This window comes from Gasterosteus aculeatus, unplaced genomic scaffold, assembly GCF_964276395.1.
Source record: "Gasterosteus aculeatus unplaced genomic scaffold, fGasAcu3.hap1.1 HAP1_SCAFFOLD_57, whole genome shotgun sequence".
Taxonomy (NCBI): Eukaryota; Metazoa; Chordata; class Actinopteri; order Perciformes; family Gasterosteidae; genus Gasterosteus; species Gasterosteus aculeatus.
The window spans coordinates 51,673-77,819 of record NW_027554912.1 but is presented as its reverse complement, the minus strand read 5'-3'; the positions used below and the strand labels follow the sequence as shown (position 1 = coordinate 77,819).

General features: G+C 44.7%; 43 non-coding genes across 43 annotated transcripts; all 43 read right to left on the bottom strand.

Moving 5' to 3' along the window:
- Window positions 1-189: 189 nt before the first annotated feature.
- LOC144394713 (U2 spliceosomal RNA) lies at window positions 190-380 on the bottom strand. The gene has a single exon (XR_013457141.1). It is a non-coding gene; the product is annotated as a U2 spliceosomal RNA (small nuclear RNA).
- A 602-nt stretch (window positions 381-982) lies between these two features.
- LOC144394763 (U5 spliceosomal RNA) lies at window positions 983-1,097 on the bottom strand. The gene has a single exon (XR_013457192.1). It is a non-coding gene; the product is annotated as a U5 spliceosomal RNA (small nuclear RNA).
- A 442-nt stretch (window positions 1,098-1,539) lies between these two features.
- LOC144394805 (U1 spliceosomal RNA) lies at window positions 1,540-1,703 on the bottom strand. Its single transcript, XR_013457233.1, has one exon. It is a non-coding gene; the product is annotated as a U1 spliceosomal RNA (small nuclear RNA).
- Window positions 1,704-1,979: 276 nt separating this feature from the next.
- Window positions 1,980-2,170, bottom strand: LOC144394712 (U2 spliceosomal RNA). The gene has a single exon (XR_013457140.1). It is a non-coding gene; the product is annotated as a U2 spliceosomal RNA (small nuclear RNA).
- Window positions 2,171-2,772: 602 nt separating this feature from the next.
- On the bottom strand, window positions 2,773-2,887 carry LOC144394762 (U5 spliceosomal RNA). The gene has a single exon (XR_013457191.1). It is a non-coding gene; the product is annotated as a U5 spliceosomal RNA (small nuclear RNA).
- Window positions 2,888-3,329: 442 nt separating this feature from the next.
- On the bottom strand, window positions 3,330-3,493 carry LOC144394804 (U1 spliceosomal RNA). The gene has a single exon (XR_013457232.1). It is a non-coding gene; the product is annotated as a U1 spliceosomal RNA (small nuclear RNA).
- A 276-nt stretch (window positions 3,494-3,769) lies between these two features.
- On the bottom strand, window positions 3,770-3,960 carry LOC144394711 (U2 spliceosomal RNA). The gene has a single exon (XR_013457139.1). It is a non-coding gene; the product is annotated as a U2 spliceosomal RNA (small nuclear RNA).
- A 602-nt stretch (window positions 3,961-4,562) lies between these two features.
- On the bottom strand, window positions 4,563-4,677 carry LOC144394761 (U5 spliceosomal RNA). Its single transcript, XR_013457189.1, has one exon. It is a non-coding gene; the product is annotated as a U5 spliceosomal RNA (small nuclear RNA).
- Window positions 4,678-5,119: 442 nt separating this feature from the next.
- On the bottom strand, window positions 5,120-5,283 carry LOC144394803 (U1 spliceosomal RNA). Its single transcript, XR_013457231.1, has one exon. It is a non-coding gene; the product is annotated as a U1 spliceosomal RNA (small nuclear RNA).
- Window positions 5,284-5,559: 276 nt separating this feature from the next.
- LOC144394710 (U2 spliceosomal RNA) lies at window positions 5,560-5,750 on the bottom strand. Its single transcript, XR_013457138.1, has one exon. It is a non-coding gene; the product is annotated as a U2 spliceosomal RNA (small nuclear RNA).
- Window positions 5,751-6,441: 691 nt separating this feature from the next.
- LOC144394760 (U5 spliceosomal RNA) lies at window positions 6,442-6,556 on the bottom strand. Its single transcript, XR_013457188.1, has one exon. It is a non-coding gene; the product is annotated as a U5 spliceosomal RNA (small nuclear RNA).
- Window positions 6,557-6,998: 442 nt separating this feature from the next.
- On the bottom strand, window positions 6,999-7,162 carry LOC144394802 (U1 spliceosomal RNA). The gene has a single exon (XR_013457230.1). It is a non-coding gene; the product is annotated as a U1 spliceosomal RNA (small nuclear RNA).
- A 276-nt stretch (window positions 7,163-7,438) lies between these two features.
- On the bottom strand, window positions 7,439-7,629 carry LOC144394678 (U2 spliceosomal RNA). The gene has a single exon (XR_013457106.1). It is a non-coding gene; the product is annotated as a U2 spliceosomal RNA (small nuclear RNA).
- Window positions 7,630-8,231: 602 nt separating this feature from the next.
- Window positions 8,232-8,346, bottom strand: LOC144394759 (U5 spliceosomal RNA). The gene has a single exon (XR_013457187.1). It is a non-coding gene; the product is annotated as a U5 spliceosomal RNA (small nuclear RNA).
- A 442-nt stretch (window positions 8,347-8,788) lies between these two features.
- On the bottom strand, window positions 8,789-8,952 carry LOC144394799 (U1 spliceosomal RNA). The gene has a single exon (XR_013457228.1). It is a non-coding gene; the product is annotated as a U1 spliceosomal RNA (small nuclear RNA).
- Window positions 8,953-9,228: 276 nt separating this feature from the next.
- LOC144394677 (U2 spliceosomal RNA) lies at window positions 9,229-9,419 on the bottom strand. Its single transcript, XR_013457105.1, has one exon. It is a non-coding gene; the product is annotated as a U2 spliceosomal RNA (small nuclear RNA).
- A 694-nt stretch (window positions 9,420-10,113) lies between these two features.
- LOC144394758 (U5 spliceosomal RNA) lies at window positions 10,114-10,228 on the bottom strand. The gene has a single exon (XR_013457186.1). It is a non-coding gene; the product is annotated as a U5 spliceosomal RNA (small nuclear RNA).
- A 442-nt stretch (window positions 10,229-10,670) lies between these two features.
- LOC144394798 (U1 spliceosomal RNA) lies at window positions 10,671-10,834 on the bottom strand. The gene has a single exon (XR_013457227.1). It is a non-coding gene; the product is annotated as a U1 spliceosomal RNA (small nuclear RNA).
- A 276-nt stretch (window positions 10,835-11,110) lies between these two features.
- Window positions 11,111-11,301, bottom strand: LOC144394709 (U2 spliceosomal RNA). The gene has a single exon (XR_013457137.1). It is a non-coding gene; the product is annotated as a U2 spliceosomal RNA (small nuclear RNA).
- A 694-nt stretch (window positions 11,302-11,995) lies between these two features.
- Window positions 11,996-12,110, bottom strand: LOC144394756 (U5 spliceosomal RNA). The gene has a single exon (XR_013457185.1). It is a non-coding gene; the product is annotated as a U5 spliceosomal RNA (small nuclear RNA).
- A 442-nt stretch (window positions 12,111-12,552) lies between these two features.
- Window positions 12,553-12,716, bottom strand: LOC144394797 (U1 spliceosomal RNA). The gene has a single exon (XR_013457226.1). It is a non-coding gene; the product is annotated as a U1 spliceosomal RNA (small nuclear RNA).
- Window positions 12,717-12,992: 276 nt separating this feature from the next.
- On the bottom strand, window positions 12,993-13,183 carry LOC144394708 (U2 spliceosomal RNA). The gene has a single exon (XR_013457136.1). It is a non-coding gene; the product is annotated as a U2 spliceosomal RNA (small nuclear RNA).
- A 694-nt stretch (window positions 13,184-13,877) lies between these two features.
- Window positions 13,878-13,992, bottom strand: LOC144394755 (U5 spliceosomal RNA). The gene has a single exon (XR_013457184.1). It is a non-coding gene; the product is annotated as a U5 spliceosomal RNA (small nuclear RNA).
- A 442-nt stretch (window positions 13,993-14,434) lies between these two features.
- LOC144394796 (U1 spliceosomal RNA) lies at window positions 14,435-14,598 on the bottom strand. The gene has a single exon (XR_013457225.1). It is a non-coding gene; the product is annotated as a U1 spliceosomal RNA (small nuclear RNA).
- A 276-nt stretch (window positions 14,599-14,874) lies between these two features.
- On the bottom strand, window positions 14,875-15,065 carry LOC144394707 (U2 spliceosomal RNA). Its single transcript, XR_013457134.1, has one exon. It is a non-coding gene; the product is annotated as a U2 spliceosomal RNA (small nuclear RNA).
- Window positions 15,066-15,667: 602 nt separating this feature from the next.
- On the bottom strand, window positions 15,668-15,782 carry LOC144394754 (U5 spliceosomal RNA). Its single transcript, XR_013457183.1, has one exon. It is a non-coding gene; the product is annotated as a U5 spliceosomal RNA (small nuclear RNA).
- A 442-nt stretch (window positions 15,783-16,224) lies between these two features.
- On the bottom strand, window positions 16,225-16,388 carry LOC144394795 (U1 spliceosomal RNA). The gene has a single exon (XR_013457224.1). It is a non-coding gene; the product is annotated as a U1 spliceosomal RNA (small nuclear RNA).
- A 276-nt stretch (window positions 16,389-16,664) lies between these two features.
- On the bottom strand, window positions 16,665-16,855 carry LOC144394705 (U2 spliceosomal RNA). Its single transcript, XR_013457132.1, has one exon. It is a non-coding gene; the product is annotated as a U2 spliceosomal RNA (small nuclear RNA).
- Window positions 16,856-17,457: 602 nt separating this feature from the next.
- Window positions 17,458-17,572, bottom strand: LOC144394772 (U5 spliceosomal RNA). The gene has a single exon (XR_013457200.1). It is a non-coding gene; the product is annotated as a U5 spliceosomal RNA (small nuclear RNA).
- Window positions 17,573-18,014: 442 nt separating this feature from the next.
- LOC144394794 (U1 spliceosomal RNA) lies at window positions 18,015-18,178 on the bottom strand. Its single transcript, XR_013457222.1, has one exon. It is a non-coding gene; the product is annotated as a U1 spliceosomal RNA (small nuclear RNA).
- Window positions 18,179-18,454: 276 nt separating this feature from the next.
- On the bottom strand, window positions 18,455-18,645 carry LOC144394676 (U2 spliceosomal RNA). Its single transcript, XR_013457104.1, has one exon. It is a non-coding gene; the product is annotated as a U2 spliceosomal RNA (small nuclear RNA).
- A 705-nt stretch (window positions 18,646-19,350) lies between these two features.
- On the bottom strand, window positions 19,351-19,465 carry LOC144394752 (U5 spliceosomal RNA). The gene has a single exon (XR_013457181.1). It is a non-coding gene; the product is annotated as a U5 spliceosomal RNA (small nuclear RNA).
- A 442-nt stretch (window positions 19,466-19,907) lies between these two features.
- On the bottom strand, window positions 19,908-20,071 carry LOC144394793 (U1 spliceosomal RNA). Its single transcript, XR_013457221.1, has one exon. It is a non-coding gene; the product is annotated as a U1 spliceosomal RNA (small nuclear RNA).
- A 276-nt stretch (window positions 20,072-20,347) lies between these two features.
- LOC144394704 (U2 spliceosomal RNA) lies at window positions 20,348-20,538 on the bottom strand. Its single transcript, XR_013457131.1, has one exon. It is a non-coding gene; the product is annotated as a U2 spliceosomal RNA (small nuclear RNA).
- A 602-nt stretch (window positions 20,539-21,140) lies between these two features.
- On the bottom strand, window positions 21,141-21,255 carry LOC144394771 (U5 spliceosomal RNA). Its single transcript, XR_013457199.1, has one exon. It is a non-coding gene; the product is annotated as a U5 spliceosomal RNA (small nuclear RNA).
- A 442-nt stretch (window positions 21,256-21,697) lies between these two features.
- On the bottom strand, window positions 21,698-21,861 carry LOC144394792 (U1 spliceosomal RNA). The gene has a single exon (XR_013457220.1). It is a non-coding gene; the product is annotated as a U1 spliceosomal RNA (small nuclear RNA).
- A 276-nt stretch (window positions 21,862-22,137) lies between these two features.
- Window positions 22,138-22,328, bottom strand: LOC144394818 (U2 spliceosomal RNA). Its single transcript, XR_013457247.1, has one exon. It is a non-coding gene; the product is annotated as a U2 spliceosomal RNA (small nuclear RNA).
- Window positions 22,329-23,022: 694 nt separating this feature from the next.
- Window positions 23,023-23,137, bottom strand: LOC144394751 (U5 spliceosomal RNA). The gene has a single exon (XR_013457180.1). It is a non-coding gene; the product is annotated as a U5 spliceosomal RNA (small nuclear RNA).
- A 442-nt stretch (window positions 23,138-23,579) lies between these two features.
- On the bottom strand, window positions 23,580-23,743 carry LOC144394791 (U1 spliceosomal RNA). The gene has a single exon (XR_013457219.1). It is a non-coding gene; the product is annotated as a U1 spliceosomal RNA (small nuclear RNA).
- Window positions 23,744-24,019: 276 nt separating this feature from the next.
- Window positions 24,020-24,210, bottom strand: LOC144394817 (U2 spliceosomal RNA). The gene has a single exon (XR_013457246.1). It is a non-coding gene; the product is annotated as a U2 spliceosomal RNA (small nuclear RNA).
- A 694-nt stretch (window positions 24,211-24,904) lies between these two features.
- Window positions 24,905-25,019, bottom strand: LOC144394750 (U5 spliceosomal RNA). The gene has a single exon (XR_013457178.1). It is a non-coding gene; the product is annotated as a U5 spliceosomal RNA (small nuclear RNA).
- A 442-nt stretch (window positions 25,020-25,461) lies between these two features.
- On the bottom strand, window positions 25,462-25,625 carry LOC144394789 (U1 spliceosomal RNA). Its single transcript, XR_013457218.1, has one exon. It is a non-coding gene; the product is annotated as a U1 spliceosomal RNA (small nuclear RNA).
- A 276-nt stretch (window positions 25,626-25,901) lies between these two features.
- Window positions 25,902-26,092, bottom strand: LOC144394811 (U2 spliceosomal RNA). Its single transcript, XR_013457240.1, has one exon. It is a non-coding gene; the product is annotated as a U2 spliceosomal RNA (small nuclear RNA).
- Window positions 26,093-26,147: the final 55 nt, after the last annotated feature.

Here is a 26,147-nt window from a genome sequence, read left to right as displayed (position 1 = left end):
GTGAAGTTAAAATCAGTGATTTGAGACTTGCAAAACAAAGGCACTATTGATGAGTAAGCATAAGTCACTTGCCAAAAGCCTCAGTCTTAAAAACTATGTGGAGGTGAGACTTGTTTTACTCAAAGCAGAAATCATTTCCAACACCACACCACTGATTCAGGTTACCCTTTCTTTTATTTTCCACAATTTAAAGGGTGCACCGTTCCCGGAGGTGCTGCAATACCGGGCCGATGCTTGGAGTGAACGGAGCAAGCCCCTTTTTCATCTCCCAGAGCTAAAAATCGGCTTAATATGTAGTCCTCGTATAGAGGACATATCAGATATTAAACTGATAAGAACAGATACTACACTTGATCTTAGCCAAAAGGCCGAGAAGCGATAACACCAAACTGTTTGTTTGCAGACCCAACGTACCAGCACATATCTCAATTGTCGCGGTGCGGTTCTTTCAACTGGGCGTAGCAGTCGCTTGCTACTTAACAACCCACTCCCCACGCTGCCCCCGTCCTCAAAAAAGCTAAAATCATTGATTTGTTTACAAGCAAAAGTGTAAACTCCTGCTGAAATCTGGTTGATTTCACTGTTGTTTCAGACACTAGAGACTCCAGTGATGATTAATCACTGTAAAGTCCTGCTGAAAATCTTGTTGATTTCACAATGGATTCAGACAGAGATTTGAGACTTGCTGCAAGGCTCCACTAGTGACTCCAGTGATGATTCCTGCTGAAAATCTTGTTGATTTCACAATGAATTCAGACAGTGATTTGCTGATTTGAGACGTGCTCCACCGGAGACTCCAGTAAAGTGACCATTAATCCCTGTAAAATCCTGCTGAAATCTGGTTGATTTCACTTTGGATTCAGACAGTGATTTGAGACTTGCTGCACTAGTGACTCCAGTGATAAGTAAACACAACTTTGTTTGTGCTCCATTGTCAGGAGCCTCTGTCCAACTACTTTTCTTTTCACACAAGTACATGAGGCTCAGCCAATTGGCAGAGCCTGCCAAAAATATGGTCAACTCATTGTTGTTCCTCTCCACGGAAGTCTTTAGTAAAAGGCGAAAGACTTATGCGTATTGAAGAGAAACCAAAGTCAGTTGCGGAATCAGGTGGCAGGCAGCCTTATATCCCAGTCGCAACAGTGATCCCTCTTGTGGTTGGGACTGGTTGAGCTGCGGTTGTCCAATGCCAAACCCATTCCCCAGCACCAGCCATCAAAAACTCATTGATTTGTTTACAAGCAAAAGTGTAAAGTCCTGCTGAAATGTGCTTGATTTCACTTTGGATTCAGACAGTGATTTGCTGATTTGAGACGTGCTCCACTGGAGACTCCAGCGCAGTGATGATTAATGCTGAAATCTGGTTGATTTCACTTTGGATTCAGACAGTGATTTGCTGATTGTAGACTCCCTCCACCGGAGACTCCAGTGCAGTGGTGATTAATCCGTGTAAAATCCTGCTGAAATGTGGTTGATTTCACTAGGGATTCAGACAGTGATGATTAAACGGGACACCTGGTTTTTCTTTGACTTCAATATCAGGGGAGAGCGCGAACGCAGTCCCCCACTACCACAAATTATGCAGTCGAGATTCCCACATTTGGGGAATTCGCAGTGGTCAGCACAGTCGCAGTGCAATGACTGAGCCTCGCCCTGGGTGAACCACCTTCTTGATCATGGTATCTCCCCTGCCAGGTAAGTATGAGTTGGTGGTGACAGAGGCAGGGACGGTATTCCCAGTCACAGCATTTGTGGTGACGGTTCGCAGATGGCACCGTCCTCACAGATCGGTGAAGTTAAAATCAGTGATTTGAGACTTGCAAAACAAAGGCACTATTGATGAGTAAGCATAAGTCACTTGCCAAAAGCCTCAGTCTTAAAAACTATGTGGAGGTGAGACTTGTTTTACTCAAAGCAGAAATCATTTCCAACACCACACCACTGATTCAGGTTACCCTTTCTTTTATTTTCCACAATTTAAAGGGTGCACCGTTCCCGGAGGTGCTGCAATACCGGGCCGATGCTTGGAGTGAACGGAGCAAGCCCCTTTTTCATCTCCCAGAGCTAAAAATCGGCTTAATATGTAGTCCTCGTATAGAGGACATATCAGATATTAAACTGATAAGAACAGATACTACACTTGATCTTAGCCAAAAGGCCGAGAAGCGATAACACCAAACTGTTTGTTTGCAGACCCAACGTACCAGCACATATCTCAATTGTCGCGGTGCGGTTCTTTCAACTGGGCGTAGCAGTCGCTTGCTACTTAACAACCCACTCCCCACGCTGCCCCCGTCCTCAAAAAAGCTAAAATCATTGATTTGTTTACAAGCAAAAGTGTAAACTCCTGCTGAAATCTGGTTGATTTCACTGTTGTTTCAGACACTAGAGACTCCAGTGATGATTAATCACTGTAAAGTCCTGCTGAAAATCTTGTTGATTTCACAATGGATTCAGACAGAGATTTGAGACTTGCTGCAAGGCTCCACTAGTGACTCCAGTGATGATTCCTGCTGAAAATCTTGTTGATTTCACAATGAATTCAGACAGTGATTTGCTGATTTGAGACGTGCTCCACCGGAGACTCCAGTAAAGTGACCATTAATCCCTGTAAAATCCTGCTGAAATCTGGTTGATTTCACTTTGGATTCAGACAGTGATTTGAGACTTGCTGCACTAGTGACTCCAGTGATAAGTAAACACAACTTTGTTTGTGCTCCATTGTCAGGAGCCTCTGTCCAACTACTTTTCTTTTCACACAAGTACATGAGGCTCAGCCAATTGGCAGAGCCTGCCAAAAATATGGTCAACTCATTGTTGTTCCTCTCCACGGAAGTCTTTAGTAAAAGGCGAAAGACTTATGCGTATTGAAGAGAAACCAAAGTCAGTTGCGGAATCAGGTGGCAGGCAGCCTTATATCCCAGTCGCAACAGTGATCCCTCTTGTGGTTGGGACTGGTTGAGCTGCGGTTGTCCAATGCCAAACCCATTCCCCAGCACCAGCCATCAAAAACTCATTGATTTGTTTACAAGCAAAAGTGTAAAGTCCTGCTGAAATGTGCTTGATTTCACTTTGGATTCAGACAGTGATTTGCTGATTTGAGACGTGCTCCACTGGAGACTCCAGCGCAGTGATGATTAATGCTGAAATCTGGTTGATTTCACTTTGGATTCAGACAGTGATTTGCTGATTGTAGACTCCCTCCACCGGAGACTCCAGTGCAGTGGTGATTAATCCGTGTAAAATCCTGCTGAAATGTGGTTGATTTCACTAGGGATTCAGACAGTGATGATTAAACGGGACACCTGGTTTTTCTTTGACTTCAATATCAGGGGAGAGCGCGAACGCAGTCCCCCACTACCACAAATTATGCAGTCGAGATTCCCACATTTGGGGAATTCGCAGTGGTCAGCACAGTCGCAGTGCAATGACTGAGCCTCGCCCTGGGTGAACCACCTTCTTGATCATGGTATCTCCCCTGCCAGGTAAGTATGAGTTGGTGGTGACAGAGGCAGGGACGGTATTCCCAGTCACAGCATTTGTGGTGACGGTTCGCAGATGGCACCGTCCTCACAGATCGGTGAAGTTAAAATCAGTGATTTGAGACTTGCAAAACAAAGGCACTATTGATGAGTAAGCATAAGTCACTTGCCAAAAGCCTCAGTCTTAAAAACTATGTGGAGGTGAGACTTGTTTTACTCAAAGCAGAAATCATTTCCAACACCACACCACTGATTCAGGTTACCCTTTCTTTTATTTTCCACAATTTAAAGGGTGCACCGTTCCCGGAGGTGCTGCAATACCGGGCCGATGCTTGGAGTGAACGGAGCAAGCCCCTTTTTCATCTCCCAGAGCTAAAAATCGGCTTAATATGTAGTCCTCGTATAGAGGACATATCAGATATTAAACTGATAAGAACAGATACTACACTTGATCTTAGCCAAAAGGCCGAGAAGCGATAACACCAAACTGTTTGTTTGCAGACCCAACGTACCAGCACATATCTCAATTGTCGCGGTGCGGTTCTTTCAACTGGGCGTAGCAGTCGCTTGCTACTTAACAACCCACTCCCCACGCTGCCCCCGTCCTCAAAAAAGCTAAAATCATTGATTTGTTTACAAGCAAAAGTGTAAACTCCTGCTGAAATCTGGTTGATTTCACTGTTGTTTCAGACACTAGAGACTCCAGTGATGATTAATCACTGTAAAGTCCTGCTGAAAATCTTGTTGATTTCACAATGGATTCAGACAGAGATTTGAGACTTGCTGCAAGGCTCCACTAGTGACTCCAGTGATGATTCCTGCTGAAAATCTTGTTGATTTCACAATGAATTCAGACAGTGATTTGCTGATTTGAGACGTGCTCCACCGGAGACTCCAGTAAAGTGACCATTAATCCCTGTAAAATCCTGCTGAAATCTGGTTGATTTCACTTTGGATTCAGACAGTGATTTGAGACTTGCTGCACTAGTGACTCCAGTGATAAGTAAACACAACTTTGTTTGTGCTCCATTGTCAGGAGCCTCTGTCCAACTACTTTTCTTTTCACACAAGTACATGAGGCTCAGCCAATTGGCAGAGCCTGCCAAAAATATGGTCAACTCATTGTTGTTCCTCTCCACGGAAGTCTTTAGTAAAAGGCGAAAGACTTATGCGTATTGAAGAGAAACCAAAGTCAGTTGCGGAATCAGGTGGCAGGCAGCCTTATATCCCAGTCGCAACAGTGATCCCTCTTGTGGTTGGGACTGGTTGAGCTGCGGTTGTCCAATGCCAAACCCATTCCCCAGCACCAGCCATCAAAAACTCATTGATTTGTTTACAAGCAAAAGTGTAAAGTCCTGCTGAAATGTGCTTGATTTCACTTTGGATTCAGACAGTGATTTGCTGATTTGAGACGTGCTCCACTGGAGACTCCAGCGCAGTGATGATTAATGCTGAAATCTGGTTGATTTCACTTTGGATTCAGACAGTGATTTGCTGATTGTAGACTCCCTCCACCGGAGACTCCAGTGCAGTGGTGATTAATCCGTGTAAAATCCTGCTGAAATGTGGTTGATTTCACTAGGGATTCAGACAGTGATGATTAAACGGGACACCTGGTTTTTCTTTGACTTCAATATCAGGGGAGAGCGCGAACGCAGTCCCCCACTACCACAAATTATGCAGTCGAGATTCCCACATTTGGGGAATTCGCAGTGGTCAGCACAGTCGCAGTGCAATGACTGAGCCTCGCCCTGGGTGAACCACCTTCTTGATCATGGTATCTCCCCTGCCAGGTAAGTATGAGTTGGTGGTGACAGAGGCAGGGACGGTATTCCCAGTCACAGCATTTGTGGTGACGGTTCGCAGATGGCACCGTCCTCACAGATCGGTGAAGTTAAAATCAGTGATTTGAGACTTGCAAAACAAAGGCACTATTGATGAGTAAGCATAAGTCACTTGCCAAAAGCCTCAGTCTTAAAAACTATGTGGAGGTGAGACTTGTTTTACTCAAAGCAGAAATCATTTCCAACACCACACCACTGATTCAGGTTACCCTTTCTTTTATTTTCCACAATTTAAAGGGTGCACCGTTCCCGGAGGTGCTGCAATACCGGGCCGATGCTTGGAGTGAACGGAGCAAGCCCCTTTTTCATCTCCCAGAGCTAAAAATCGGCTTAATATGTAGTCCTCGTATAGAGGACATATCAGATATTAAACTGATAAGAACAGATACTACACTTGATCTTAGCCAAAAGGCCGAGAAGCGATAACACCAAACTGTTTGTTTGCAGACCCAACGTACCAGCACATATCTCAATTGTCGCGGTGCGGTTCTTTCAACTGGGCGTAGCAGTCGCTTGCTACTTAACAACCCACTCCCCACGCTGCCCCCGTCCTCAAAAAAGCTAAAATCATTGATTTGTTTACAAGCAAAAGTGTAAACTCCTGCTGAAATCTGGTTGATTTCACTGTTGTTTCAGACACTAGAGACTCCAGTGATGATTAATCACTGTAAAGTCCTGCTGAAAATCTTGTTGATTTCACAATGGATTCAGACAGAGATTTGAGACTTGCTGCAAGGCTCCACTAGTGACTCCAGTGATGATTCCTGCTGAAAATCTTGTTGATTTCACAATGAATTCAGACAGTGATTTGAGACTTGCTGCAAGGCTCCACTAGTGACTCCAGTGATGATTCCTGCTGAAAATCTTGTTGATTTCACAATGAATTCAGACAGTGATTTGCTGATTTGAGACGTGCTCCACCGGAGACTCCAGTAAAGTGACCATTAATCCCTGTAAAATCCTGCTGAAATCTGGTTGATTTCACTTTGGATTCAGACAGTGATTTGAGACTTGCTGCACTAGTGACTCCAGTGATAAGTAAACACAACTTTGTTTGTGCTCCATTGTCAGGAGCCTCTGTCCAACTACTTTTCTTTTCACACAAGTACATGAGGCTCAGCCAATTGGCAGAGCCTGCCAAAAATATGGTCAACTCATTGTTGTTCCTCTCCACGGAAGTCTTTAGTAAAAGGCGAAAGACTTATGCGTATTGAAGAGAAACCAAAGTCAGTTGCGGAATCAGGTGGCAGGCAGCCTTATATCCCAGTCGCAACAGTGATCCCTCTTGTGGTTGGGACTGGTTGAGCTGCGGTTGTCCAATGCCAAACCCATTCCCCAGCACCAGCCATCAAAAACTCATTGATTTGTTTACAAGCAAAAGTGTAAAGTCCTGCTGAAATGTGCTTGATTTCACTTTGGATTCAGACAGTGATTTGCTGATTTGAGACGTGCTCCACTGGAGACTCCAGCGCAGTGATGATTAATGCTGAAATCTGGTTGATTTCACTTTGGATTCAGACAGTGATTTGCTGATTGTAGACTCCCTCCACCGGAGACTCCAGTGCAGTGGTGATTAATCCGTGTAAAATCCTGCTGAAATGTGGTTGATTTCACTAGGGATTCAGACAGTGATGATTAAACGGGACACCTGGTTTTTCTTTGACTTCAATATCAGGGGAGAGCGCGAACGCAGTCCCCCACTACCACAAATTATGCAGTCGAGATTCCCACATTTGGGGAATTCGCAGTGGTCAGCACAGTCGCAGTGCAATGACTGAGCCTCGCCCTGGGTGAACCACCTTCTTGATCATGGTATCTCCCCTGCCAGGTAAGTATGAGTTGGTGGTGACAGAGGCAGGGACGGTATTCCCAGTCACAGCATTTGTGGTGACGGTTCGCAGATGGCACCGTCCTCACAGATCGGTGAAGTTAAAATCAGTGATTTGAGACTTGCAAAACAAAGGCACTATTGATGAGTAAGCATAAGTCACTTGCCAAAAGCCTCAGTCTTAAAAACTATGTGGAGGTGAGACTTGTTTTACTCAAAGCAGAAATCATTTCCAACACCACACCACTGATTCAGGTTACCCTTTCTTTTATTTTCCACAATTTAAAGGGTGCACCGTTCCCGGAGGTGCTGCAATACCGGGTCGATGCTTGGAGTGAACGGAGCAAGCCCCTTTTTCATCTCCCAGAGCTAAAAATCGGCTTAATATGTAGTCCTCGTATAGAGGACATATCAGATATTAAACTGATAAGAACAGATACTACACTTGATCTTAGCCAAAAGGCCGAGAAGCGATAACACCAAACTGTTTGTTTGCAGACCCAACGTACCAGCACATATCTCAATTGTCGCGGTGCGGTTCTTTCAACTGGGCGTAGCAGTCGCTTGCTACTTAACAACCCACTCCCCACGCTGCCCCCGTCCTCAAAAAAGCTAAAATCATTGATTTGTTTACAAGCAAAAGTGTAAACTCCTGCTGAAATCTGGTTGATTTCACTGTTGTTTCAGACACTAGAGACTCCAGTGATGATTAATCACTGTAAAGTCCTGCTGAAAATCTTGTTGATTTCACAATGGATTCAGACAGAGATTTGAGACTTGCTGCAAGGCTCCACTAGTGACTCCAGTGATGATTCCTGCTGAAAATCTTGTTGATTTCACAATGAATTCAGACAGTGATTTGCTGATTTGAGACGTGCTCCACCGGAGACTCCAGTAAAGTGACCATTAATCCCTGTAAAATCCTGCTGAAATCTGGTTGATTTCACTTTGGATTCAGACAGTGATTTGAGACTTGCTGCACTAGTGACTCCAGTGATAAGTAAACACAACTTTGTTTGTGCTCCATTGTCAGGAGCCTCTGTCCAACTACTTTTCTTTTCACACAAGTACATGAGGCTCAGCCAATTGGCAGAGCCTGCCAAAAATATGGTCAACTCATTGTTGTTCCTCTCCACGGAAGTCTTTAGTAAAAGGCGAAAGACTTATGCGTATTGAAGAGAAACCAAAGTCAGTTGCGGAATCAGGTGACAGGCAGCCTTATATCCCAGTCGCAACAGTGATCCCTCTTGTGGTTGGGACTGGTTGAGCTGCGGTTGTCCAATGCCAAACCCATTCCCCAGCACCAGCCATCAAAAACTCATTGATTTGTTTACAAGCAAAAGTGTAAAGTCCTGCTGAAATGTGCTTGATTTCACTTTGGATTCAGACAGTGATTTGCTGATTTGAGACGTGCTCCACTGGAGACTCCAGCGCAGTGATGATTAATGCTGAAATCTGGTTGATTTCACTTTGGATTCAGACAGTGATTTGCTGATTGTAGACTCCCTCCACCGGAGACTCCAGTGCAGTGGTGATTAATCCGTGTAAAATCCTGCTGAAATGTGGTTGATTTCACTAGGGATTCAGACAGTGATGATTAAACGGGACACCTGGTTTTTCTTTGACTTCAATATCAGGGGAGAGCGCGAACGCAGTCCCCCACTACCACAAATTATGCAGTCGAGATTCCCACATTTGGGGAATTCGCAGTGGTCAGCACAGTCGCAGTGCAATGACTGAGCCTCGCCCTGGGTGAACCACCTTCTTGATCATGGTATCTCCCCTGCCAGGTAAGTATGAGTTGGTGGTGACAGAGGCAGGGACGGTATTCCCAGTCACAGCATTTGTGGTGACGGTTCGCAGATGGCACCGTCCTCACAGATCGGTGAAGTTAAAATCAGTGATTTGAGACTTGCAAAACAAAGGCACTATTGATGAGTAAGCATAAGTCACTTGCCAAAAGCCTCAGTCTTAAAAACTATGTGGAGGTGAGACTTGTTTTACTCAAAGCAGAAATCATTTCCAACACCACACCACTGATTCAGGTTACCATTTCTTTTATTTTCCACAATTTAAAGGGTGCACCGTTCCCGGAGGTGCTGCAATACCGGGTCGATGCTTGGAGTGAACGGAGCAAGCCCCTTTTTCATCTCCCAGAGCTAAAAATCGGCTTAATATGTAGTCCTCGTATAGAGGACATATCAGATATTAAACTGATAAGAACAGATACTACACTTGATCTTAGCCAAAAGGCCGAGAAGCGATAACACCAAACTGTTTGTTTGCAGACCCAACGTACCAGCACATATCTCAATTGTCGCGGTGCGGTTCTTTCAACTGGGCGTAGCAGTCGCTTGCTACTTAACAACCCACTCCCCACGCTGCCCCCGTCCTCAAAAAAGCTAAAATCATTGATTTGTTTACAAGCAAAAGTGTAAACTCCTGCTGAAATCTGGTTGATTTCACTGTTGTTTCAGACACTAGAGACTCCAGTGATGATTAATCACTGTAAAGTCCTGCTGAAAATCTTGTTGATTTCACAATGGATTCAGACAGGGATTTGAGACTTGCTGCAAGGCTCCACTAGTGACTCCAGTGATGATTAATCACTGTAAAGTCCTGCTGAAAATCTTGTTGATTTCACAATGGATTCAGACAGAGATTTGAGACTTGCTGCAAGGCTCCACTAGTGACTCCAGTGATGATTCCTGCTGAAAATCTTGTTGATTTCACAATGAATTCAGACAGTGATTTGCTGATTTGAGACGTGCTCCACCGGAGACTCCAGTAAAGTGACCATTAATCCCTGTAAAATCCTGCTGATTTCACTTTGGATTCAGACAGTGATTTGAGACTTGCTGCACTAGTGACTCCAGTGATAAGTAAACACAACTTTGTTTGTGCTCCATTGTCAGGAGCCTCTGTCCAACTACTTTTCTTTTCACACAAGTACATGAGGCTCAGCCAATTGGCAGAGCCTGCCAAAAATATGGTCAACTCATTGTTGTTCCTCTCCACGGAAGTCTTTAGTAAAAGGCGAAAGACTTATGCGTATTGAAGAGAAACCAAAGTCAGTTGCGGAATCAGGTGACAGGCAGCCTTATATCCCAGTCGCAACAGTGATCCCTCTTGTGGTTGGGACTGGTTGAGCTGCGGTTGTCCAATGCCAAACCCATTCCCCAGCACCAGCCATCAAAAACTCATTGATTTGTTTACAAGCAAAAGTGTAAAGTCCTGCTGAAATGTGCTTGATTTCACTTTGGATTCAGACAGTGATTTGCTGATTTGAGACGTGCTCCACTGGAGACTCCAGCGCAGTGATGATTAATGCTGAAATCTGGTTGATTTCACTTTGGATTCAGACAGTGATTTGCTGATTGTAGACTCCCTCCACCGGAGACTCCAGTGCAGTGGTGATTAATCCGTGTAAAATCCTGCTGAAATGTGGTTGATTTCACTAGGGATTCAGACAGTGATGATTAAACGGGACACCTGGTTTTTCTTTGACTTCAATATCAGGGGAGAGCGCGAACGCAGTCCCCCACTACCACAAATTATGCAGTCGAGATTCCCACATTTGGGGAATTCGCAGTGGTCAGCACAGTCGCAGTGCAATGACTGAGCCTCGCCCTGGGTGAACCACCTTCTTGATCATGGTATCTCCCCTGCCAGGTAAGTATGAGTTGGTGGTGACAGAGGCAGGGACGGTATTCCCAGTCACAGCATTTGTGGTGACGGTTCGCAGATGGCACCGTCCTCACAGATCGGTGAAGTTAAAATCAGTGATTTGAGACTTGCAAAACAAAGGCACTATTGATGAGTAAGCATAAGTCACTTGCCAAAAGCCTCAGTCTTAAAAACTATGTGGAGGTGAGACTTGTTTTACTCAAAGCAGAAATCATTTCCAACACCACACCACTGATTCAGGTTACCCTTTCTTTTATTTTCCACAATTTAAAGGGTGCACCGTTCCCGGAGGTGCTGCAATACCGGGCCGATGCTTGGAGTGAACGGAGCAAGCCCCTTTTTCATCTCCCAGAGCTAAAAATCGGCTTAATATGTAGTCCTCGTATAGAGGACATATCAGATATTAAACTGATAAGAACAGATACTACACTTGATCTTAGCCAAAAGGCCGAGAAGCGATAACACCAAACTGTTTGTTTGCAGACCCAACGTACCAGCACATATCTCAATTGTCGCGGTGCGGTTCTTTCAACTGGGCGTAGCAGTCGCTTGCTACTTAACAACCCACTCCCCACGCTGCCCCCGTCCTCAAAAAAGCTAAAATCATTGATTTGTTTACAAGCAAAAGTGTAAACTCCTGCTGAAATCTGGTTGATTTCACTGTTGTTTCAGACACTAGAGACTCCAGTGATGATTAATCACTGTAAAGTCCTGCTGAAAATCTTGTTGATTTCACAATGGATTCAGACAGGGATTTGAGACTTGCTGCAAGGCTCCACTAGTGACTCCAGTGATGATTAATCACTGTAAAGTCCTGCTGAAAATCTTGTTGATTTCACAATGGATTCAGACAGAGATTTGAGACTTGCTGCAAGGCTCCACTAGTGACTCCAGTGATGATTCCTGCTGAAAATCTTGTTGATTTCACAATGAATTCAGACAGTGATTTGCTGATTTGAGACGTGCTCCACCGGAGACTCCAGTAAAGTGACCATTAATCCCTGTAAAATCCTGCTGATTTCACTTTGGATTCAGACAGTGATTTGAGACTTGCTGCACTAGTGACTCCAGTGATAAGTAAACACAACTTTGTTTGTGCTCCATTGTCAGGAGCCTCTGTCCAACTACTTTTCTTTTCACACAAGTACATGAGGCTCAGCCAATTGGCAGAGCCTGCCAAAAATATGGTCAACTCATTGTTGTTCCTCTCCACGGAAGTCTTTAGTAAAAGGCGAAAGACTTATGCGTATTGAAGAGAAACCAAAGTCAGTTGCGGAATCAGGTGACAGGCAGCCTTATATCCCAGTCGCAACAGTGATCCCTCTTGTGGTTGGGACTGGTTGAGCTGCGGTTGTCCAATGCCAAACCCATTCCCCAGCACCAGCCATCAAAAACTCATTGATTTGTTTACAAGCAAAAGTGTAAAGTCCTGCTGAAATGTGCTTGATTTCACTTTGGATTCAGACAGTGATTTGCTGATTTGAGACGTGCTCCACTGGAGACTCCAGCGCAGTGATGATTAATGCTGAAATCTGGTTGATTTCACTTTGGATTCAGACAGTGATTTGCTGATTGTAGACTCCCTCCACCGGAGACTCCAGTGCAGTGGTGATTAATCCGTGTAAAATCCTGCTGAAATGTGGTTGATTTCACTAGGGATTCAGACAGTGATGATTAAACGGGACACCTGGTTTTTCTTTGACTTCAATATCAGGGGAGAGCGCGAACGCAGTCCCCCACTACCACAAATTATGCAGTCGAGATTCCCACATTTGGGGAATTCGCAGTGGTCAGCACAGTCGCAGTGCAATGACTGAGCCTCGCCCTGGGTGAACCACCTTCTTGATCATGGTATCTCCCCTGCCAGGTAAGTATGAGTTGGTGGTGACAGAGGCAGGGACGGTATTCCCAGTCACAGCATTTGTGGTGACGGTTCGCAGATGGCACCGTCCTCACAGATCGGTGAAGTTAAAATCAGTGATTTGAGACTTGCAAAACAAAGGCACTATTGATGAGTAAGCATAAGTCACTTGCCAAAAGCCTCAGTCTTAAAAACTATGTGGAGGTGAGACTTGTTTTACTCAAAGCAGAAATCATTTCCAACACCACACCACTGATTCAGGTTACCCTTTCTTTTATTTTCCACAATTTAAAGGGTGCACCGTTCCCGGAGGTGCTGCAATACCGGGCCGATGCTTGGAGTGAACGGAGCAAGCCCCTTTTTCATCTCCCAGAGCTAAAAATCGGCTTAATATGTAGTCCTCGTATAGAGGACATATCAGATATTAAACTGATAAGAACAGATACTACACTTGATCTTAGCCAAAAGGCCGAGAAGCGATAACACCAAACTGTTTGTTTGCAGACCCAACGTACCAGCACATATCTCAATTGTCGCGGTGCGGTTCTTTCAACTGGGCGTAGCAGTCGCTTGCTACTTAACAACCCACTCCCCACGCTGCCCCCGTCCTCAAAAAAGCTAAAATCATTGATTTGTTTACAAGCAAAAGTGTAAACTCCTGCTGAAATCTGGTTGATTTCACTGTTGTTTCAGACACTAGAGACTCCAGTGATGATTAATCACTGTAAAGTCCTGCTGAAAATCTTGTTGATTTCACAATGGATTCAGACAGGGATTTGAGACTTGCTGCAAGGCTCCACTAGTGACTCCAGTGATGATTAATCACTGTAAAGTCCTGCTGAAAATCTTGTTGATTTCACAATGGATTCAGACAGAGATTTGAGACTTGCTGCAAGGCTCCACTAGTGACTCCAGTGATGATTCCTGCTGAAAATCTTGTTGATTTCACAATGAATTCAGACAGTGATTTGCTGATTTGAGACGTGCTCCACCGGAGACTCCAGTAAAGTGACCATTAATCCCTGTAAAATCCTGCTGATTTCACTTTGGATTCAGACAGTGATTTGAGACTTGCTGCACTAGTGACTCCAGTGATAAGTAAACACAACTTTGTTTGTGCTCCATTGTCAGGAGCCTCTGTCCAACTACTTTTCTTTTCACACAAGTACATGAGGCTCAGCCAATTGGCAGAGCCTGCCAAAAATATGGTCAACTCATTGTTGTTCCTCTCCACGGAAGTCTTTAGTAAAAGGCGAAAGACTTATGCGTATTGAAGAGAAACCAAAGTCAGTTGCGGAATCAGGTGACAGGCAGCCTTATATCCCAGTCGCAACAGTGATCCCTCTTGTGGTTGGGACTGGTTGAGCTGCGGTTGTCCAATGCCAAACCCATTCCCCAGCACCAGCCATCAAAAACTCATTGATTTGTTTACAAGCAAAAGTGTAAAGTCCTGCTGAAATGTGCTTGATTTCACTTTGGATTCAGACAGTGATTTGCTGATTTGAGACGTGCTCCACTGGAGACTCCAGCGCAGTGATGATTAATGCTGAAATCTGGTTGATTTCACTTTGGATTCAGACAGTGATTTGCTGATTGTAGACTCCCTCCACCGGAGACTCCAGTGCAGTGGTGATTAATCCGTGTAAAATCCTGCTGAAATGTGGTTGATTTCACTAGGGATTCAGACAGTGATGATTAAACGGGACACCTGGTTTTTCTTTGACTTCAATATCAGGGGAGAGCGCGAACGCAGTCCCCCACTACCACAAATTATGCAGTCGAGATTCCCACATTTGGGGAATTCGCAGTGGTCAGCACAGTCGCAGTGCAATGACTGAGCCTCGCCCTGGGTGAACCACCTTCTTGATCATGGTATCTCCCCTGCCAGGTAAGTATGAGTTGGTGGTGACAGAGGCAGGGACGGTATTCCCAGTCACAGCATTTGTGGTGACGGTTCGCAGATGGCACCGTCCTCACAGATCGGTGAAGTTAAAATCAGTGATTTGAGACTTGCAAAACAAAGGCACTATTGATGAGTAAGCATAAGTCACTTGCCAAAAGCCTCAGTCTTAAAAACTATGTGGAGGTGAGACTTGTTTTACTCAAAGCAGAAATCATTTCCAACACCACACCACTGATTCAGGTTACCCTTTCTTTTATTTTCCACAATTTAAAGGGTGCACCGTTCCCGGAGGTGCTGCAATACCGGGCCGATGCTTGGAGTGAACGGAGCAAGCCCCTTTTTCATCTCCCAGAGCTAAAAATCGGCTTAATATGTAGTCCTCGTATAGAGGACATATCAGATATTAAACTGATAAGAACAGATACTACACTTGATCTTAGCCAAAAGGCCGAGAAGCGATAACACCAAACTGTTTGTTTGCAGACCCAACGTACCAGCACATATCTCAATTGTCGCGGTGCGGTTCTTTCAACTGGGCGTAGCAGTCGCTTGCTACTTAACAACCCACTCCCCACGCTGCCCCCGTCCTCAAAAAAGCTAAAATCATTGATTTGTTTACAAGCAAAAGTGTAAACTCCTGCTGAAATCTGGTTGATTTCACTGTTGTTTCAGACACTAGAGACTCCAGTGATGATTAATCACTGTAAAGTCCTGCTGAAAATCTTGTTGATTTCACAATGGATTCAGACAGAGATTTGAGACTTGCTGCAAGGCTCCACTAGTGACTCCAGTGATGATTCCTGCTGAAAATCTTGTTGATTTCACAATGAATTCAGACAGTGATTTGCTGATTTGAGACGTGCTCCACCGGAGACTCCAGTAAAGTGACCATTAATCCCTGTAAAATCCTGCTGAAATCTGGTTGATTTCACTTTGGATTCAGACAGTGATTTGAGACTTGCTGCACTAGTGACTCCAGTGATAAGTAAACACAACTTTGTTTGTGCTCCATTGTCAGGAGCCTCTGTCCAACTACTTTTCTTTTCACACAAGTACATGAGGCTCAGCCAATTGGCAGAGCCTGCCAAAAATATGGTCAACTCATTGTTGTTCCTCTCCACGGAAGTCTTTAGTAAAAGGCGAAAGACTTATGCGTATTGAAGAGAAACCAAAGTCAGTTGCGGAATCAGGTGGCAGGCAGCCTTATATCCCAGTCGCAACAGTGATCCCTCTTGTGGTTGGGACTGGTTGAGCTGCGGTTGTCCAATGCCAAACCCATTCCCCAGCACCAGCCATCAAAAACTCATTGATTTGTTTACAAGCAAAAGTGTAAAGTCCTGCTGAAATGTGCTTGATTTCACTTTGGATTCAGACAGTGATTTGCTGATTTGAGACGTGCTCCACTGGAGACTCCAGCGCAGTGATGATTAATGCTGAAATCTGGTTGATTTCACTTTGGATTCAGACAGTGATTTGCTGATTGTAGACTCCCTCCACCGGAGACTCCAGTGCAGTGGTGATTAATCCGTGTAAAATCCTGCTGAAATGTGGTTGATTTCACTAGGGATTCAGACAGTGATGATTAAACGGGACACCTGGTTTTTCTTTGACTTCAATATCAGGGGAGAGCGCGAACGCAGTCCCCCACTACCACAAATTATGCAGTCGAGATTCCCACATTTGGGGAATTCGCAGTGGTCAGCACAGTCGCAGTGCAATGACTGAGCCTCGCCCTGGGTGAACCACCTTCTTGATCATGGTATCTCCCCTGCCAGGTAAGTATGAGTTGGTGGTGACAGAGGCAGGGACGGTATTCCCAGTCACAGCATTTGTGGTGACGGTTCGCAGATGGCACCGTCCTCACAGATCGGTGAAGTTAAAATCAGTGATTTGAGACTTGCAAAACAAAGGCACTATTGATGAGTAAGCATAAGTCACTTGCCAAAAGCCTCAGTCTTAAAAACTATGTGGAGGTGAGACTTGTTTTACTCAAAGCAGAAATCATTTCCAACACCACACCACTGATTCAGGTTACCCTTTCTTTTATTTTCCACAATTTAAAGGGTGCACCGTTCCCGGAGGTGCTGCAATACCGGGCCGATGCTTGGAGTGAACGGAGCAAGCCCCTTTTTCATCTCCCAGAGCTAAAAATCGGCTTAATATGTAGTCCTCGTATAGAGGACATATCAGATATTAAACTGATAAGAACAGATACTACACTTGATCTTAGCCAAAAGGCCGAGAAGCGATAACACCAAACTGTTTGTTTGCAGACCCAACGTACCAGCACATATCTCAATTGTCGCGGTGCGGTTCTTTCAACTGGGCGTAGCAGTCGCTTGCTACTTAACAACCCACTCCCCACGCTGCCCCCGTCCTCAAAAAAGCTAAAATCATTGATTTGTTTACAAGCAAAAGTGTAAACTCCTGCTGAAATCTGGTTGATTTCACTGTTGTTTCAGACACTAGAGACTCCAGTGATGATTAATCACTGTAAAGTCCTGCTGAAAATCTTGTTGATTTCACAATGGATTCAGACAGAGATTTGAGACTTGCTGCAAGGCTCCACTAGTGACTCCAGTGATGATTCCTGCTGAAAATCTTGTTGATTTCACAATGAATTCAGACAGTGATTTGCTGATTTGAGACGTGCTCCACCGGAGACTCCAGTAAAGTGACCATTAATCCCTGTAAAATCCTGCTGAAATCTGGTTGATTTCACTTTGGATTCAGACAGTGATTTGAGACTTGCTGCACTAGTGACTCCAGTGATAAGTAAACACAACTTTGTTTGTGCTCCATTGTCAGGAGCCTCTGTCCAACTACTTTTCTTTTCACACAAGTACATGAGGCTCAGCCAATTGGCAGAGCCTGCCAAAAATATGGTCAACTCATTGTTGTTCCTCTCCACAGAAGTCTTTAGTAAAAGGCGAAAGACTTATGCGTATTGAAGAGAAACCAAAGTCAGTTGCGGAATCAGGTGGCAGGCAGCCTTATATCCCAGTCGCAACAGTGATCCCTCTTGTGGTTGGGACTGGTTGAGCTGCGGTTGTCCAATGCCAAACCCATTCCCCAGCACCAGCCATCAAAAACTCATTGATTTGTTTACAAGCAAAAGTGTAAAGTCCTGCTGAAATGTGCTTGATTTCACTTTGGATTCAGACAGTGATTTGCTGATTTGAGACGTGCTCCACTGGAGACTCCAGCGCAGTGATGATTAATGCTGAAATCTGGTTGATTTCACTTTGGATTCAGACAGTGATTTGCTGATTGTAGACTCCCTCCACCGGAGACTCCAGTGCAGTGGTGATTAATCCGTGTAAAATCCTGCTGAAATGTGGTTGATTTCACTAGGGATTCAGACAGTGATGATTAAACGGGACACCTGGTTTTTCTTTGACTTCAATATCAGGGGAGAGCGCGAACGCAGTCCCCCACTACCACAAATTATGCAGTCGAGATTCCCACATTTGGGGAATTCGCAGTGGTCAGCACAGTCGCAGTGCAATGACTGAGCCTCGCCCTGGGTGAACCACCTTCTTGATCATGGTATCTCCCCTGCCAGGTAAGTATGAGTTGGTGGTGACAGAGGCAGGGACGGTATTCCCAGTCACAGCATTTGTGGTGACGGTTCGCAGATGGCACCGTCCTCACAGATCGGTGAAGTTAAAATCAGTGATTTGAGACTTGCAAAACAAAGGCACTATTGATGAGTAAGCATAAGTCACTTGCCAAAAGCCTCAGTCTTAAAAACTATGTGGAGGTGAGACTTGTTTTACTCAAAGCAGAAATCATTTCCAACACCACACCACTGATTCAGGTTACCATTTCTTTTATTTTCCACAATTTAAAGGGTGCACCGTTCCCGGAGGTGCTGCAATACCGGGTCGATGCTTGGAGTGAACGGAGCAAGCCCCTTTTTCATCTCCCAGAGCTAAAAATCGGCTTAATATGTAGTCCTCGTATAGAGGACATATCAGATATTAAACTGATAAGAACAGATACTACACTTGATCTTAGCCAAAAGGCCGAGAAGCGATAACACCAAACTGTTTGTTTGCAGACCCAACGTACCAGCACATATCTCAATTGTCGCGGTGCGGTTCTTTCAACTGGGCGTAGCAGTCGCTTGCTACTTAACAACCCACTCCCCACGCTGCCCCCGTCCTCAAAAAAGCTAAAATCATTGATTTGTTTACAAGCAAAAGTGTAAACTCCTGCTGAAATCTGGTTGATTTCACTGTTGTTTCAGACACTAGAGACTCCAGTGATGATTAATCACTGTAAAGTCCTGCTGAAAATCTTGTTGATTTCACAATGGATTCAGACAGGGATTTGAGACTTGCTGCAAGGCTCCACTAGTGACTCCAGTGATGATTAATCACTGTAAAGTCCTGCTGAAAATCTTGTTGATTTCACAATGGATTCAGACAGAGATTTGAGACTTGCTGCAAGGCTCCACTAGTGACTCCAGTGATGATTCCTGCTGAAAATCTTGTTGATTTCACAATGAATTCAGACAGTGATTTGCTGATTTGAGACGTGCTCCACCGGAGACTCCAGTAAAGTGACCATTAATCCCTGTAAAATCCTGCTGAAATCTGGTTGATTTCACTTTGGATTCAGACAGTGATTTGAGACTTGCTGCACTAGTGACTCCAGTGATAAGTAAACACAACTTTGTTTGTGCTCCATTGTCAGGAGCCTCTGTCCAACTACTTTTCTTTTCACACAAGTACATGAGGCTCAGCCAATTGGCAGAGCCTGCCAAAAATATGGTCAACTCATTGTTGTTCCTCTCCACGGAAGTCTTTAGTAAAAGGCGAAAGACTTATGCGTATTGAAGAGAAACCAAAGTCAGTTGCGGAATCAGGTGGCAGGCAGCCTTATATCCCAGTCGCAACAGTGATCCCTCTTGTGGTTGGGACTGGTTGAGCTGCGGTTGTCCAATGCCAAACCCATTCCCCAGCACCAGCCATCAAAAACTCATTGATTTGTTTACAAGCAAAAGTGTAAAGTCCTGCTGAAATGTGCTTGATTTCACTTTGGATTCAGACAGTGATTTGCTGATTTGAGACGTGCTCCACTGGAGACTCCAGCGCAGTGATGATTAATGCTGAAATCTGGTTGATTTCACTTTGGATTCAGACAGTGATTTGCTGATTGTAGACTCCCTCCACCGGAGACTCCAGTGCAGTGGTGATTAATCCGTGTAAAATCCTGCTGAAATGTGGTTGATTTCACTAGGGATTCAGACAGTGATGATTAAACGGGACACCTGGTTTTTCTTTGACTTCAATATCAGGGGAGAGCGCGAACGCAGTCCCCCACTACCACAAATTATGCAGTCGAGATTCCCACATTTGGGGAATTCGCAGTGGTCAGCACAGTCGCAGTGCAATGACTGAGCCTCGCCCTGGGTGAACCACCTTCTTGATCATGGTATCTCCCCTGCCAGGTAAGTATGAGTTGGTGGTGACAGAGGCAGGGACGGTATTCCCAGTCACAGCATTTGTGGTGACGGTTCGCAGATGGCACCGTCCTCACAGATCGGTGAAGTTAAAATCAGTGATTTGAGACTTGCAAAACAAAGGCACTATTGATGAGTAAGCATAAGTCACTTGCCAAAAGCCTCAGTCTTAAAAACTATGTGGAGGTGAGACTTGTTTTACTCAAAGCAGAAATCATTTCCAACACCACACCACTGATTCAGGTTACCCTTTCTTTTATTTTCCACAATTTAAAGGGTGCACCGTTCCCGGAGGTGCTGCAATACCGGGCCGATGCTTGGAGTGAACGGAGCAAGCCCCTTTTTCATCTCCCAGAGCTAAAAATCGGCTTAATATGTAGTCCTCGTATAGAGGACATATCAGATATTAAACTGATAAGAACAGATACTACACTTGATCTTAGCCAAAAGGCCGAGAAGCGATAACACCAAACTGTTTGTTTGCAGACCCAACGTACCAGCACATATCTCAATTGTCGCGGTGCGGTTCTTTCAACTGGGCGTAGCAGTCGCTTGCTACTTAACAACCCACTCCCCACGCTGCCCCCGTCCTCAAAAAAGCTAAAATCATTGATTTGTTTACAAGCAAAAGTGTAAACTCCTGCTGAAATCTGGTTGATTTCACTGTTGTTTCAGACACTAGAGACTCCAGTGATGATTAATCACTGTAAAGTCCTGCTGAAAATCTTGTTGATTTCACAATGGATTCAGACAGAGATTTGAGACTTGCTGCAAGGCTCCACTAGTGACTCCAGTGATGATTCCTGCTGAAAATCTTGTTGATTTCACAATGAATTCAGACAGTGATTTGCTGATTTGAGACGTGCTCCACCGGAGACTCCAGTAAAGTGACCATTAATCCCTGTAAAATCCTGCTGAAATCTGGTTGATTTCACTTTGGATTCAGACAGTGATTTGAGACTTGCTGCACTAGTGACTCCAGTGATAAGTAAACACAACTTTGTTTGTGCTCCATTGTCAGGAGCCTCTGTCCAACTACTTTTCTTTTCACACAAGTACATGAGGCTCAGCCAATTGGCAGAGCCTGCCAAAAATATGGTCAACTCATTGTTGTTCCTCTCCACAGAAGTCTTTAGTAAAAGGCGAAAGACTTATGCGTATTGAAGAGAAACCAAAGTCAGTTGCGGAATCAGGTGGCAGGCAGCCTTATATCCCAGTCGCAACAGTGATCCCTCTTGTGGTTGGGACTGGTTGAGCTGCGGTTGTCCAATGCCAAACCCATTCCCCAGCACCAGCCATCAAAAACTCATTGATTTGTTTACAAGCAAAAGTGTAAAGTCCTGCTGAAATGTGCTTGATTTCACTTTGGATTCAGACAGTGATTTGCTGATTTGAGACGTGCTCCACTGGAGACTCCAGCGCAGTGATGATTAATGCTGAAATCTGGTTGATTTCACTTTGGATTCAGACAGTGATTTGCTGATTGTAGACTCCCTCCACCGGAGACTCCAGTGCAGTGGTGATTAATCCGTGTAAAATCCTGCTGAAATGTGGTTGATTTCACTAGGGATTCAGACAGTGATGATTAAACGGGACACCTGGTTTTTCTTTGACTTCAATATCAGGGGAGAGCGCGAACGCAGTCCCCCACTACCACAAATTATGCAGTCGAGATTCCCACATTTGGGGAATTCGCAGTGGTCAGCACAGTCGCAGTGCAATGACTGAGCCTCGCCCTGGGTGAACCACCTTCTTGATCATGGTATCTCCCCTGCCAGGTAAGTATGAGTTGGTGGTGACAGAGGCAGGGACGGTATTCCCAGTCACAGCATTTGTGGTGACGGTTCGCAGATGGCACCGTCCTCACAGATCGGTGAAGTTAAAATCAGTGATTTGAGACTTGCAAAACAAAGGCACTATTGATGAGTAAGCATAAGTCACTTGCCAAAAGCCTCAGTCTTAAAAACTATGTGGAGGTGAGACTTGTTTTACTCAAAGCAGAAATCATTTCCAACACCACACCACTGATTCAGGTTACCATTTCTTTTATTTTCCACAATTTAAAGGGTGCACCGTTCCCGGAGGTGCTGCAATACCGGGTCGATGCTTGGAGTGAACGGAGCAAGCCCCTTTTTCATCTCCCAGAGCTAAAAATCGGCTTAATATGTAGTCCTCGTATAGAGGACATATCAGATATTAAACTGATAAGAACAGATACTACACTTGATCTTAGCCAAAAGGCCGAGAAGCGATAACACCAAACTGTTTGTTTGCAGACCCAACGTACCAGCACATATCTCAATTGTCGCGGTGCGGTTCTTTCAACTGGGCGTAGCAGTCGCTTGCTACTTAACAACCCACTCCCCACGCTGCCCCCGTCCTCAAAAAAGCTAAAATCATTGATTTGTTTACAAGCAAAAGTGTAAACTCCTGCTGAAATCTGGTTGATTTCACTGTTGTTTCAGACACTAGAGACTCCAGTGATGATTAATCACTGTAAAGTCCTGCTGAAAATCTTGTTGATTTCACAATGGATTCAGACAGGGATTTGAGACTTGCTGCAAGGCTCCACTAGTGACTCCAGTGATGATTAATCACTGTAAAGTCCTGCTGAAAATCTTGTTGATTTCACAATGGATTCAGACAGAGATTTGAGACTTGCTGCAAGGCTCCACTAGTGACTCCAGTGATGATTCCTGCTGAAAATCTTGTTGATTTCACAATGAATTCAGACAGTGATTTGCTGATTTGAGACGTGCTCCACCGGAGACTCCAGTAAAGTGACCATTAATCCCTGTAAAATCCTGCTGATTTCACTTTGGATTCAGACAGTGATTTGAGACTTGCTGCACTAGTGACTCCAGTGATAAGTAAACACAACTTTGTTTGTGCTCCATTGTCAGGAGCCTCTGTCCAACTACTTTTCTTTTCACACAAGTACATGAGGCTCAGCCAATTGGCAGAGCCTGCCAAAAATATGGTCAACTCATTGTTGTTCCTCTCCACGGAAGTCTTTAGTAAAAGGCGAAAGACTTATGCGTATTGAAGAGAAACCAAAGTCAGTTGCGGAATCAGGTGACAGGCAGCCTTATATCCCAGTCGCAACAGTGATCCCTCTTGTGGTTGGGACTGGTTGAGCTGCGGTTGTCCAATGCCAAACCCATTCCCCAGCACCAGCCATCAAAAACTCATTGATTTGTTTACAAGCAAAAGTGTAAAGTCCTGCTGAAATGTGCTTGATTTCACTTTGGATTCAGACAGTGATTTGCTGATTTGAGACGTGCTCCACTGGAGACTCCAGCGCAGTGATGATTAATGCTGAAATCTGGTTGATTTCACTTTGGATTCAGACAGTGATTTGCTGATTGTAGACTCCCTCCACCGGAGACTCCAGTGCAGTGGTGATTAATCCGTGTAAAATCCTGCTGAAATGTGGTTGATTTCACTAGGGATTCAGACAGTGATGATTAAACGGGACACCTGGTTTTTCTTTGACTTCAATATCAGGGGAGAGCGCGAACGCAGTCCCCCACTACCACAAATTATGCAGTCGAGATTCCCACATTTGGGGAATTCGCAGTGGTCAGCACAGTCGCAGTGCAATGACTGAGCCTCGCCCTGGGTGAACCACCTTCTTGATCATGGTATCTCCCCTGCCAGGTAAGTATGAGTTGGTGGTGACAGAGGCAGGGACGGTATTCCCAGTCACAGCATTTGTGGTGACGGTTCGCAGATGGCACCGTCCTCACAGATCGGTGAAGTTAAAATCAGTGATTTGAGACTTGCAAAACAAAGGCACTATTGATGAGTAAGCATAAGTCACTTGCCAAAAGCCTCAGTCTTAAAAACTATGTGGAGGTGAGACTTGTTTTACTCAAAGCAGAAATCATTTCCAACACCACACCACTGATTCAGGTTACCATTTCTTTTATTTTCCACAATTTAAAGGGTGCACCGTTCCCGGAGGTGCTGCAATACCGGGTCGATGCTTGGAGTGAACGGAGCAAGCCCCTTTTTCATCTCCCAGAGCTAAAAATCGGCTTAATATGTAGTCCTCGTATAGAGGACATATCAGATATTAAACTGATAAGAACAGATACTACACTTGATCTTAGCCAAAAGGCCGAGAAGCGATAACACCAAACTGTTTGTTTGCAGACCCAACGTACCAGCACATATCTCAATTGTCGCGGTGCGGTTCTTTCAACTGGGCGTAGCAGTCGCTTGCTACTTAACAACCCACTCCCCACGCTGCCCCCGTCCTCAAAAAAGCTAAAATCATTGATTTGTTTACAAGCAAAAGTGTAAACTCCTGCTGAAATCTGGTTGATTTCACTGTTGTTTCAGACACTAGAGACTCCAGTGATGATTAATCACTGTAAAGTCCTGCTGAAAATCTTGTTGATTTCACAATGGATTCAGACAGGGATTTGAGACTTGCTGCAAGGCTCCACTAGTGACTCCAGTGATGATTAATCACTGTAAAGTCCTGCTGAAAATCTTGTTGATTTCACAATGGATTCAGACAGAGATTTGAGACTTGCTGCAAGGCTCCACTAGTGACTCCAGTGATGATTCCTGCTGAAAATCTTGTTGATTTCACAATGAATTCAGACAGTGATTTGCTGATTTGAGACGTGCTCCACCGGAGACTCCAGTAAAGTGACCATTAATCCCTGTAAAATCCTGCTGATTTCACTTTGGATTCAGACAGTGATTTGAGACTTGCTGCACTAGTGACTCCAGTGATAAGTAAACACAACTTTGTTTGTGCTCCATTGTCAGGAGCCTCTGTCCAACTACTTTTCTTTTCACACAAGTACATGAGGCTCAGCCAATTGGCAGAGCCTGCCAAAAATATGGTCAACTCATTGTTGTTCCTCTCCACGGAAGTCTTTAGTAAAAGGCGAAAGACTTATGCGTATTGAAGAGAAACCAAAGTCAGTTGCGGAATCAGGTGACAGGCAGCCTTATATCCCAGTCGCAACAGTGATCCCTCTTGTGGTTGGGACTGGTTGAGCTGCGGTTGTCCAATGCCAAACCCATTCCCCAGCACCAGCCATCAAAAACTCATTGATTTGTTTACAAGCAAAAGTGTAAAGTCCTGCTGAAATGTGCTTGATTTCACTTTGGATTCAGACAGTGATTTGCTGATTTGAGACGTGCTCCACTGGAGACTCCAGCGCAGTGATGATTAATGCTGAAATCTGGTTGATTTCACTTTGGATTCAGACAGTGATTTGCTGATTGTAGACTCCCTCCACCGGAGACTCCAGTGCAGTGGTGATTAATCCGTGTAAAATCCTGCTGAAATGTGGTTGATTTCACTAGGGATTCAGACAGTGATGATTAAACGGGACACCTGGTTTTTCTTTGACTTCAATATCAGGGGAGAGCGCGAACGCAGTCCCCCACTACCACAAATTATGCAGTCGAGATTCCCACATTTGGGGAATTCGCAGTGGTCAGCACAGTCGCAGTGCAATGACTGAGCCTCGCCCTGGGTGAACCACCTTCTTGATCATGGTATCTCCCCTGCCAGGTAAGTATGAGTTGGTGGTGACAGAGGCAGGGACGGTATTCCCAGTCACAGCATTTGTGGTGACGGTTCGCAGATGGCACCGTCCTCACAGATCGGTGAAGTTAAAATCAGTGATTTGAGACTTGCAAAACAAAGGCACTATTGATGAGTAAGCATAAGTCACTTGCCAAAAGCCTCAGTCTTAAAAACTATGTGGAGGTGAGACTTGTTTTACTCAAAGCAGAAATCATTTCCAACACCACACCACTGATTCAGGTTACCCTTTCTTTTATTTTCCACAATTTAAAGGGTGCACCGTTCCCGGAGGTGCTGCAATACCGGGCCGATGCTTGGAGTGAACGGAGCAAGCCCCTTTTTTATCTCCCAGAGCTAAAAATCGGCTTAATATGTAGTCCTCGTATAGAGGACATATCAGATATTAAACTGATAAGAACAGATACTACACTTGATCTTAGCCAAAAGGCCGAGAAGCGATAACACCAAACTGTTTGTTTGCAGACCCAACGTACCAGCACATATCTCAATTGTCG